This window comes from Carettochelys insculpta, unplaced genomic scaffold, assembly GCF_033958435.1.
Source record: "Carettochelys insculpta isolate YL-2023 unplaced genomic scaffold, ASM3395843v1 scaffold_0038, whole genome shotgun sequence".
Taxonomy (NCBI): Eukaryota; Metazoa; Chordata; order Testudines; family Carettochelyidae; genus Carettochelys; species Carettochelys insculpta.
In genome coordinates, this window is record NW_027439075.1 from 340,001 (window position 1) to 350,000 (window position 10,000).

At 60.9% G+C, this 10,000-nt stretch overlaps 1 non-coding gene across 1 annotated transcript; it reads right to left on the reverse strand.

The window, feature by feature from the left end:
• Positions 1-231: 231 nt before the first annotated feature.
• On the reverse strand, positions 232-350 carry LOC142006041 (5S ribosomal RNA). The gene has a single exon (XR_012643189.1). It is a non-coding gene; the product is annotated as a 5S ribosomal RNA (ribosomal RNA).
• Positions 351-10,000: the final 9,650 nt, after the last annotated feature.

Genomic DNA, 10,000 nt, shown 5'->3' on the forward strand with positions numbered 1-10,000 from the left:
ACCAACGCTCCACACACGCTTTCTTCCCTCTCCCCGACCCGACCCAAGCCATCGCACCGCACCGGGTGAGGGCCTTAGCTTCCTCGCCCGCCCCCCCGCCCCCGACACGCAGGCAGGCAGAGGGAAAGGCCTCAGCGCCCCCCAGGACCGTCGCGCCGCCTTGGCCTCACGGCTTCCCTGCTCCCGCACGGCAGACACACGCCCCGCTCTACCCCCGCTGGGGCCAAAAGCTGCCTACGGCACCTGGGATTCCCAGGCGGTCACCCATCCAGGTACTAGCCAGGCCCGGGACGGTTTACCTTCCGAGATCGGACGAGATCGGGGGCATTCGGTCCGGTATGGCCGTAGGCCCCCGCCTCCCCGGGCTTTAGCGTCAGCAGCCTGGCCTCAGTCAGCCGGGCCCAAACAATTAACCCGGAGGCCGGGCCGAGGGAAAACTTCCTCCGAGCCGGCCCAAGGGGAAGGGAGGACGAGGACGCCGGGCCCGGGAGGTGACAGGACGTGCACGTCAGACCCGGGAAGCTGTGCGCCCCGAGGTTAACCCCCGGGCCGGGGCGGGGAGAGAAAAATGTTCTAAGTCCGGTAGGGACAGCAGGTCAACCCCGGTCCGAGGCGGGGAGAGAAATTTTCCAAGTCCGGCAGGGACAGCAGGTCAACCCCGGCCGCCGTAGCAGAGGTTGACCTGGTGTCCGATTCGCTCCCCGGGCACCAGGTCAACCTCGGGCGCTTTAGCGGAGGTTGACCTGGTGTCCGATTCGCTCCCCGGGCACCAGGTAAACCGTGGCCGCTTTCAGCGGAGGTTGACCTGGTGGCCGATCCCCTCCTCGGGCTCCAAGTCCGGCAGGGACAACAGGTCAACCCCGGTTCCGGGCGGGGAGAGAAAAATTTTCTAAGTCCGGCAGGGACAGCAGGTCAACCCCGGCCGCCGTAGCAGAGGTTGACCTGGTGTCCGATTCGCTCCCCGGGCACCAGGTCAACCTCGGGCGCTTTAGCAGAGGTTGACCTGGTGTCAGATTCGCTCCCCGGGCACCAGGTCAACCTCGGGCGCTTTAGCAGAGGTTGACCTGGTGTCCGATTCGGTCCCCGGGCACCAGGTAAACCGTGGCCGCTTTCAGCGGAGGTTGACCTGGTGGCCGATCCCCTCCTGGGGCTCCAAGTCCGGCAGGGACAGCAGGTCAACCCCGGTCCCAGGCGGGGAGAGAAAAAATTTCTAAGTCCTTCAGGGACAACAGGTCAACCCCGGTTCCGGGCGGGGAGAGAAAAATTTTCTAAGTCCGGCAGGGACAACAGGTCAACCCCGGTTCCGGGCGGGGAGAGAAAAATTTTCTAAGTCCGGCAGGGACAGCAGGTCAACCCCGGCCGCTTCAGCGGAGGTTGACCTGGTGTCCGATTCGGTCCCCGGGCACCAGGTAAACCGTGGCCGCTTTCAGCGGAGGTTGACCTGGTGGCCGATCCCCTCCTCGGGCTCCAAGTCCGGCAGGGACAGCAGGTCAACCCCGGCCGCTTTAGCAGAGGTTGACCTGGTGTCCGATTCGCTCCCCGGGCACCAGGTAAACCGTGGCCGCTTTCAGCGGAGGTTGACCTGGTGGCCGATCCCCTCCTCGGGCTCCAAGTCCGGCAGGGACAGCAGGTCAACCCCGGCCGCTTTAGCAGAGGTTGACCTGGTGTCCGATTCGCTCCCCGGGCACCAGGTAAACCGTGGCCGCTTTCAGCGGAGGTTGACCTGGTGGCCGATCCCCTCCTCGGGCTCCAAGTCCGGCAGGGACAGCAGGTGAACCCCGGCCGCTTTAGCAGAGGTTGACCTGGTGTCCGATTCGCTCCCCGGGCACCAGGTAAACCGTGGCCGCTTTCAGCGGAGGTTGACCTGGTGGCCGATCCCCTCCTCGGGCTCCAAGTCCGGCAGGGACAGCAGGTCAACCCCGGCCGCTTTAGCAGAGGTTGACCTGGTGTCCGATTCGCTCCCCGGGCACCAGGTAAACCGTGGCCGCTTTCAGCGGAGGTTGACCTGGTGGCCGATCCCCTCCTCGGGCTCCAAGTCCGGCAGGGACAACAGGTCAACCCCGGTTCCGGGCGGGGAGAGAAAAATTTTCTAAGTCCGGCAGGGACAGCAGGTCAACCCCGGCCGCCGTAGCAGAGGTTGACCTGGTGTCCGATTCGCTCCCCGGGCACCAGGTCAACCTCGGGCGCCTTAGCAGAGGTTGACCTGGTGTCCGATTCGCTCCCCGGGCACCAGGTAAACCGTGGCCGCTTTCAGCGGAGGTTGACCTGGTGGCCGATCCCCTCCTCGGGCTCCAAGTCCGGCAGGGACAGCAGGTGAACCCCGGCCGCTTTAGCAGAGGTTGACCTGGTGTCCGATTCGCTCCCCGGGCACCAGGTAAACCGTGGCCGCTTTCAGCGGAGGTTGACCTGGTGGCCGATCCCCTCCTCGGGCTCCAAGTCCGGCAGGGACAGCAGGTCAACCCCGGCCGCTTTAGCAGAGGTTGACCTGGTGTCCGATTCGCTCCCCGGGCACCAGGTAAACCGTGGCCGCTTTCAGCGGAGGTTGACCTGGTGGCCGATCCCCTCCTCGGGCTCCAAGTCCGGCAGGGACAACAGGTCAACCCCGGTTCCGGGCGGGGAGAGAAAAATTTTCTAAGTCCGGCAGGGACAGCAGGTCAACCCCGGCCGCCGTAGCAGAGGTTGACCTGGTGTCCGATTCGCTCCCCGGGCACCAGGTCAACCTCGGGCGCTTTAGCAGAGGTTGACCTGGTGTCCGATTCGGTCCCCGGGCACCAGGTAAACCGTGGCCGCTTTCAGCGGAGGTTGACCTGGTGGCCGATCCCCTCCTGGGGCTCCAAGTCCGGCAGGGACAGCAGGTCAACCCCGGTCCCAGGCGGGGAGAGAAAAAATTTCTAAGTCCTTCAGGGACAACAGGTCAACCCCGGTTCCGAGCGGGAGAGAAAAATTTTCCAAGTCCGGCAGGGACAACAGGTCAACCCCGGTTCCGGGCGGGGAGAGAAAAATTTTCAAAGTCCGGCAGGGACAGCAGGTCAACCCCGGCCGCTTCAGCGGAGGTTGACCTGGTGTCCGATTCGGTCCCCGGGCACCAGGTAAACCGTGGCCGCTTTCAGCGGAGGTTGACCTGGTGGCCGATCCCCTCCTCGGGCTCCAAGTCCGGCACGGACAGCAGGTCAACCCCGGCCGCTTTAGCAGAGGTTGACCTGGTGTCCGATTCGCTCCCCGGGCACCAGGTAAACCGTGGCCGCTTTCAGCGGAGGTTGACCTGGTGGCCGATCCCCTCCTCGGGCTCCAAGTCCGGCAGGGACAGCAGGTCAACCCCGGCCGCTTCAGCTGAGGTTGACCTGGTGTCCGATTCGCTCCCCGGGCACCAGGTAAACCGTGGCCGCTTTCAGCGGAGGTTGACCTGGTGGCCGATCCCCTCCTGGGGCTCCAAGTCCGGCAGGGACAACAGGTCAACCCCGGTCCCAGGCGGCAGAGAAAAATTTTCTAAGTCCGGCAGGGACAACAGGTCAACCCCGGTCCCAGGCGGGAGAGAAAAAATTTCTAAGTCCGGCAGGGACAACAGGTCAACCCCGGTCCCAGGCTGGAGAGAAAAATTTTCTAAGTCCGGCAGGGACAGCAGGTCAACCCCGGCCGCTTTAGCAGAGGTTGACCTGGTGTCCGATTCGCTCCCCGGGCACCAGGTCAACCTCTGGCGCTTTAGCAGAGGTTGACCTGGTGTCAGATTCGCTCCCCGGGCACCAGGTCAACCTCGGTCGCTTTAGCAGAGGTTGACCTGGTGTCCGATTCGCTCCCCGGGCACCAGGTAAACCGTGGCCGCTTTCAGCGGAGGTTGACCTGGTGGCCGATCCCCTCCTGGGGCTCCAAGTCCGGCAGGGACAACAGGTCAACCCCGGTCCCAGGCGGGGAGAGAAAAAATTTCTAAGTCCGGCAGGGACAACAGGTCAACCCCGGTCCCAGGCGGGGAGAGAAAAAATTTCTAAGTCCGGCAGGGACAACAGGTCAACCCCGGTCCCAGGCTGGAGAGAAAAATTTTCCAAGTCCGGCAGGGACAGCAGGTCAACCCCGGCCGCTTCAGCTGAGGTTGACCTGGTGTCCGATTCGCTCCCCGGGCACCAGGTAAACCGTGGCCGCTTTCAGCGGAGGTTTACCTGGTGGCCGATCCCCTCCTCGGGCTCCAAGTCCGGCAGGGACAACAGGTCAACCCCGGTCCCAGGCGGGAGAGAAAAATTTTCTAAGTCCGGCAGGGACAACAGGTCAACCCCGGTTCCGAGCGGGAGAGAAAAATTTTCTAAGTCCGGCAGGGACAACAGGTCAACCCCGGTCCCAGGCGGCAGAGAAAAAATTTCTAAGTCCGGCAGGGACAACAGGTCAACCCCGGTACCGGGCGGGAGAGAAAAAATTTCTAAGTCCGGCAGGGACAACAGGTCAACCCCGGTCCCAGGCTGGAGAGAAAAAATTTCTAAGTCCGGCAGGGACAACAGGTCAACCCCGGTCCCAGGCGGCAGAGAAAAAATTTCTAAGTCCGGCAGGGACAACAGGTCAACCCCGGTCCCAGGCGGGAGAGAAAAATTTTCTAAGTCCGGCAGGGACAACAGGTCAACCCCGGTCCCAGGCGGCAGAGAAAAAATTTCTAAGTCCGGCAGGGACAACAGGTCAACCCCGGTCCCAGGCGGGAGAGAAAAATTTTCTAAGTCCGGCAGGGACAACAGGTCAACCCCGGTCCCAGGCGGCAGAGAAAAAATTTCTAAGTCCGGCAGGGACAACAGGTCAACCCCGGTACCGGGCGGGAGAGAAAAAATTTCTAAGTCCGGCAGGGACAACAGGTCAACCCCGGTCCCAGGCTGGAGAGAAAAAATTTCTAAGTCCGGCAGGGACAACAGGTCAACCCCGGTCCCAGGCGGCAGAGAAAAAATTTCTAAGTCCGGCAGGGACAACAGGTCAACCCCGGTCCCAGGCGGCAGAGAAAAAATTTCTAAGTCCGGCAGGGACAACAGGTCAACCCCGGTCCCAGGCGGCAGAGAAAAAATTTCTAAGTCCGGCAGGGACAACAGGTCAACCCCGGTCCCAGGCGGGAGAGAAAAATTTTCTAAGTCCGGCAGGGACAACAGGTCAACCCCGGTCCCAGGCGGGAGAGAAAAATTTTCTAAGTCCGGCAGGGACAACAGGTCAACCCCGGTCCCAGGCGGCAGAGAAAAATTTTCTAAGTCCGGCAGGGACAACAGGTCAACCCCGGTCCCAGGCGGCAGAGAAAAAATTTCTAAGTCCGGCAGGGACAACAGGTCAACCCCGGTCCCAGGCGGGAGAGAAAAAATTTCTAAGTCCGGCAGGGACAACAGGTCAACCCCGGTCCCAGGCGGGAGAGAAAAAATTTCTAAGTCCGGCAGGGACAACAGGTCAACCCCGGTCCCGGGCTGGAGAGAAAAATTTTCTAAGTCCGGCAGGGACAACAGGTCAACCCCGGTCCCAGGCTGGGGAGAAAAAATTTCTAAGTCCGGCAGGGACAACAGGTCAACCCCGGTCCCAGGCGGCAGAGAAAAAATTTCTAAGTCCGGCAGGGACAACAGGTCAACCCCGGTCCCAGGCGGGAGAGAAAAATTTTCTAAGTCCGGCAGGGACAACAGGTCAACCCCGGTCCCAGGCGGCAGAGAAAAAATTTCTAAGTCCGGCAGGGACAACAGGTCAACCCCGGTACCGGGCGGGAGAGAAAAAATTTCTAAGTCCGGCAGGGACAACAGGTCAACCCCGGTCCCAGGCGGCAGAGAAAAAATTTCTAAGTCCGGCAGGGACAACAGGTCAACCCCGGTCCCAGGCTGGAGAGAAAAATTTTCTAAGTCCGGCAGGGAGAACAGGTCAACCCCGGTCCCAGGCGGCAGAGAAAAATTTTCTAAGTCCGGCAGGGACAGCAGGTCAACCCCGGTCCCAGGCTGGAGAGAAAAATTTTCTAAGTCCGGCAGGGACAGCAGGTCAACCCCGGCCGCTTTAGCAGAGGTTGACCTGGTGTCCGATTCGCTCCCCGGGCACCAGGTCAACCTCTGGCGCTTTAGCAGAGGTTGACCTGGTGTCAGATTCGCTCCCCGGGCACCAGGTCAACCTCGGTCGCTTTAGCAGAGGTTGACCTGGTGTCCGATTCGCTCCCCGGGCACCAGGTAAACCGTGGCCGCTTTCAGCGGAGGTTGACCTGGTGGCCGATTCCCTCCTCGGGCTCCAAGTCCGGCAGGGACAGCAGGTCAACCCCGGTCCCAGGCGGGGAGAGAAAAAATTTCTAAGTCCGGCAGGGACAACAGGTCAACCCCGGTCCCAGGCTGGAGAGAAAAATTTTCCAAGTCCGGCAGGGACAGCAGGTCAACCCCGGCCGCTTCAGCTGAGGTTGACCTGGTGTCCGATTCGCTCCCCGGGCACCAGGTAAACCGTGGCCGCTTTCAGCGGAGGTTTACCTGGTGGCCGATCCCCTCCTCGGGCTCCAAGTCCGGCAGGGACAACAGGTCAACCCCGGTCCCAGGCGGGAGAGAAAAATTTTCTAAGTCCGGCAGGGACAACAGGTCAACCCCGGTCCCAGGCTGGAGAGAAAAATTTTCTAAGTCCGGCAGGGACAGCAGGTCAACCCCGGCCGCTTTAGCAGAGGTTGACCTGGTGTCCGATTCGCTCCCCGGGCACCAGGTCAACCTCTGGCGCTTTAGCAGAGGTTGACCTGGTGTCAGATTCGCTCCCCGGGCACCAGGTCAACCTCGGTCGCTTTAGCAGAGGTTGACCTGGTGTCCGATTCGCTCCCCGGGCACCAGGTAAACCGTGGCCGCTTTCAGCGGAGGTTGACCTGGTGGCCGATTCCCTCCTAGGGCTCCAAGTCCGGCAGGGACAGCAGGTCAACCCCGGTCCCAGGCGGGGAGAGAAAAAATTTCTAAGTCCGGCAGGGACAACAGGTCAACCCCGGTCCCAGGCTGGAGAGAAAAATTTTCCAAGTCCGGCAGGGACAGCAGGTCAACCCCGGTCCCAGGCGGGAGAGAAAAATTTTCTAAGTCCGGCAGGGACAACAGGTCAACCCCGGTCCCAGGCGGCAGAGAAAAAATTTCTAAGTCCGGCAGGGACAACAGGTCAACCCCGGTCCCAGGCGGGAGAGAAAAATTTTCTAAGTCCGGCAGGGACAACAGGTCAACCCCGGTCCCAGGCGGCAGAGAAAAAATTTCTAAGTCCGGCAGGGACAACAGGTCAACCCCGGTACCGGGCGGGAGAGAAAAAATTTCTAAGTCCGGCAGGGACAACAGGTCAACCCCGGTCCCAGGCTGGAGAGAAAAAATTTCTAAGTCCGGCAGGGACAACAGGTCAACCCCGGTCCCAGGCGGCAGAGAAAAAATTTCTAAGTCCGGCAGGGACAACAGGTCAACCCCGGTCCCAGGCGGGAGAGAAAAATTTTCTAAGTCCGGCAGGGACAACAGGTCAACCCCGGTCCCAGGCGGGAGAGAAAAATTTTCTAAGTCCGGCAGGGACAACAGGTCAACCCCGGTCCCAGGCGGCAGAGAAAAATTTTCTAAGTCCGGCAGGGACAACAGGTCAACCCCGGTCCCAGGCGGCAGAGAAAAATTTTCTAAGTCCGGCAGGGACAACAGGTCAACCCCGGTCCCAGGCTGGAGAGAAAAATTTTCTAAGTCCGGCAGGGACAGCAGGTCAACCCCGGCCGCTTTAGCAGAGGTTGACCTGGTGTCCGATTCGCTCCCCGGGCACCAGGTCAACCTCTGGCGCTTTAGCAGAGGTTGACCTGGTGTCAGATTCGCTCCCCGGGCACCAGGTCAACCTCGGTCGCTTTAGCAGAGGTTGACCTGGTGTCCGATTCGCTCCCCGGGCACCAGGTAAACCGTGGCCGCTTTCAGCGGAGGTTGACCTGGTGGCCGATTCCCTCCTCGGGCTCCAAGTCCGGCAGGGACAGCAGGTCAACCCCGGTCCCAGGCGGGGAGAGAAAAAATTTCTAAGTCCGGCAGGGACAACAGGTCAACCCCGGTCCCAGGCTGGAGAGAAAAATTTTCCAAGTCCGGCAGGGACAGCAGGTCAACCCCGGCCGCTTCAGCTGAGGTTGACCTGGTGTCCGATTCGCTCCCCGGGCACCAGGTAAACCGTGGCCGCTTTCAGCGGAGGTTTACCTGGTGGCCGATCCCCTCCTCGGGCTCCAAGTCCGGCAGGGACAACAGGTCAACCCCGGTCCCAGGCGGGAGAGAAAAATTTTCTAAGTCCGGCAGGGACAACAGGTCAACCCCGGTCCCAGGCTGGAGAGAAAAATTTTCTAAGTCCGGCAGGGACAGCAGGTCAACCCCGGCCGCTTTAGCAGAGGTTGACCTGGTGTCCGATTCGCTCCCCGGGCACCAGGTCAACCTCTGGCGCTTTAGCAGAGGTTGACCTGGTGTCAGATTCGCTCCCCGGGCACCAGGTCAACCTCGGTCGCTTTAGCAGAGGTTGACCTGGTGTCCGATTCGCTCCCCGGGCACCAGGTAAACCGTGGCCGCTTTCAGCGGAGGTTGACCTGGTGGCCGATTCCCTCCTAGGGCTCCAAGTCCGGCAGGGACAGCAGGTCAACCCCGGTCCCAGGCGGGGAGAGAAAAAATTTCTAAGTCCGGCAGGGACAACAGGTCAACCCCGGTCCCAGGCTGGAGAGAAAAATTTTCCAAGTCCGGCAGGGACAGCAGGTCAACCCCGGTCCCAGGCGGGAGAGAAAAATTTTCTAAGTCCGGCAGGGACAACAGGTCAACCCCGGTCCCAGGCGGCAGAGAAAAAATTTCTAAGTCCGGCAGGGACAACAGGTCAACCCCGGTCCCAGGCGGGAGAGAAAAATTTTCTAAGTCCGGCAGGGACAACAGGTCAACCCCGGTCCCAGGCGGCAGAGAAAAAATTTCTAAGTCCGGCAGGGACAACAGGTCAACCCCGGTACCGGGCGGGAGAGAAAAAATTTCTAAGTCCGGCAGGGACAACAGGTCAACCCCGGTCCCAGGCTGGAGAGAAAAAATTTCTAAGTCCGGCAGGGACAACAGGTCAACCCCGGTCCCAGGCGGCAGAGAAAAAATTTCTAAGTCCGGCAGGGACAACAGGTCAACCCCGGTCCCAGGCGGGAGAGAAAAATTTTCTAAGTCCGGCAGGGACAACAGGTCAACCCCGGTCCCAGGCGGGAGAGAAAAATTTTCTAAGTCCGGCAGGGACAACAGGTCAACCCCGGTCCCAGGCGGCAGAGAAAAATTTTCTAAGTCCGGCAGGGACAACAGGTCAACCCCGGTCCCAGGCGGCAGAGAAAAATTTTCTAAGTCCGGCAGGGACAACAGGTCAACCCCGGTCCCAGGCGGCAGAGAAAAATTTTCTAAGTCCGGCAGGGACAACAGGTCAACCCCGGTCCCAGGCTGGAGAGAAAAAATTTCTAAGTCCGGCAGGGACAACAGGTCAACCCCGGTCCCAGGCGGGAGAGAAAAAATTTCTAAGTCCGGCAGGGACAACAGGTCAACCCCGGTCCCAGGCGGGAGAGAAAAAATTTCTAAGTCCGGCAGGGACAACAGGTCAACCCCGGTCCCGGGCTGGAGAGAAAAATTTTCTAAGTCCGGCAGGGACAACAGGTCAACCCCGGCCGCTTTAGCGGAGGTTGACCTGGTGTCCGATTCGGTCCCCGGACACCAGGTCAACCTCTGGCGCTTTCAGCGAGGTTGACCTGGTGGCCGGCTGAGCTCTGGAAGTCCGAATGGGGTTGAATTTGACCCGTGCAGCCGACCTAGAGTTCCAGGCGGTCGGCCGCTTTTGTGAGTCGTTCCCGCCTGTTGCCGCTGGGGGACTTTTCACGTATAAGGTTACGACAGGTACCGGGAGAATAGTAAGAGAAGGCTTGTCTGGCTCCAGCCTTTAGAGACGTACACGTGAGAGAGACCGACCGTCGTGTGAAGGCCCTTCCCGGGGACTCGGACGAGGGACCCGGGCGGACGTCTGCGGGGACGTCTGCGGCGGTTCGGGGTGTCGTCTCGGGCCCGATCCTCCGGAG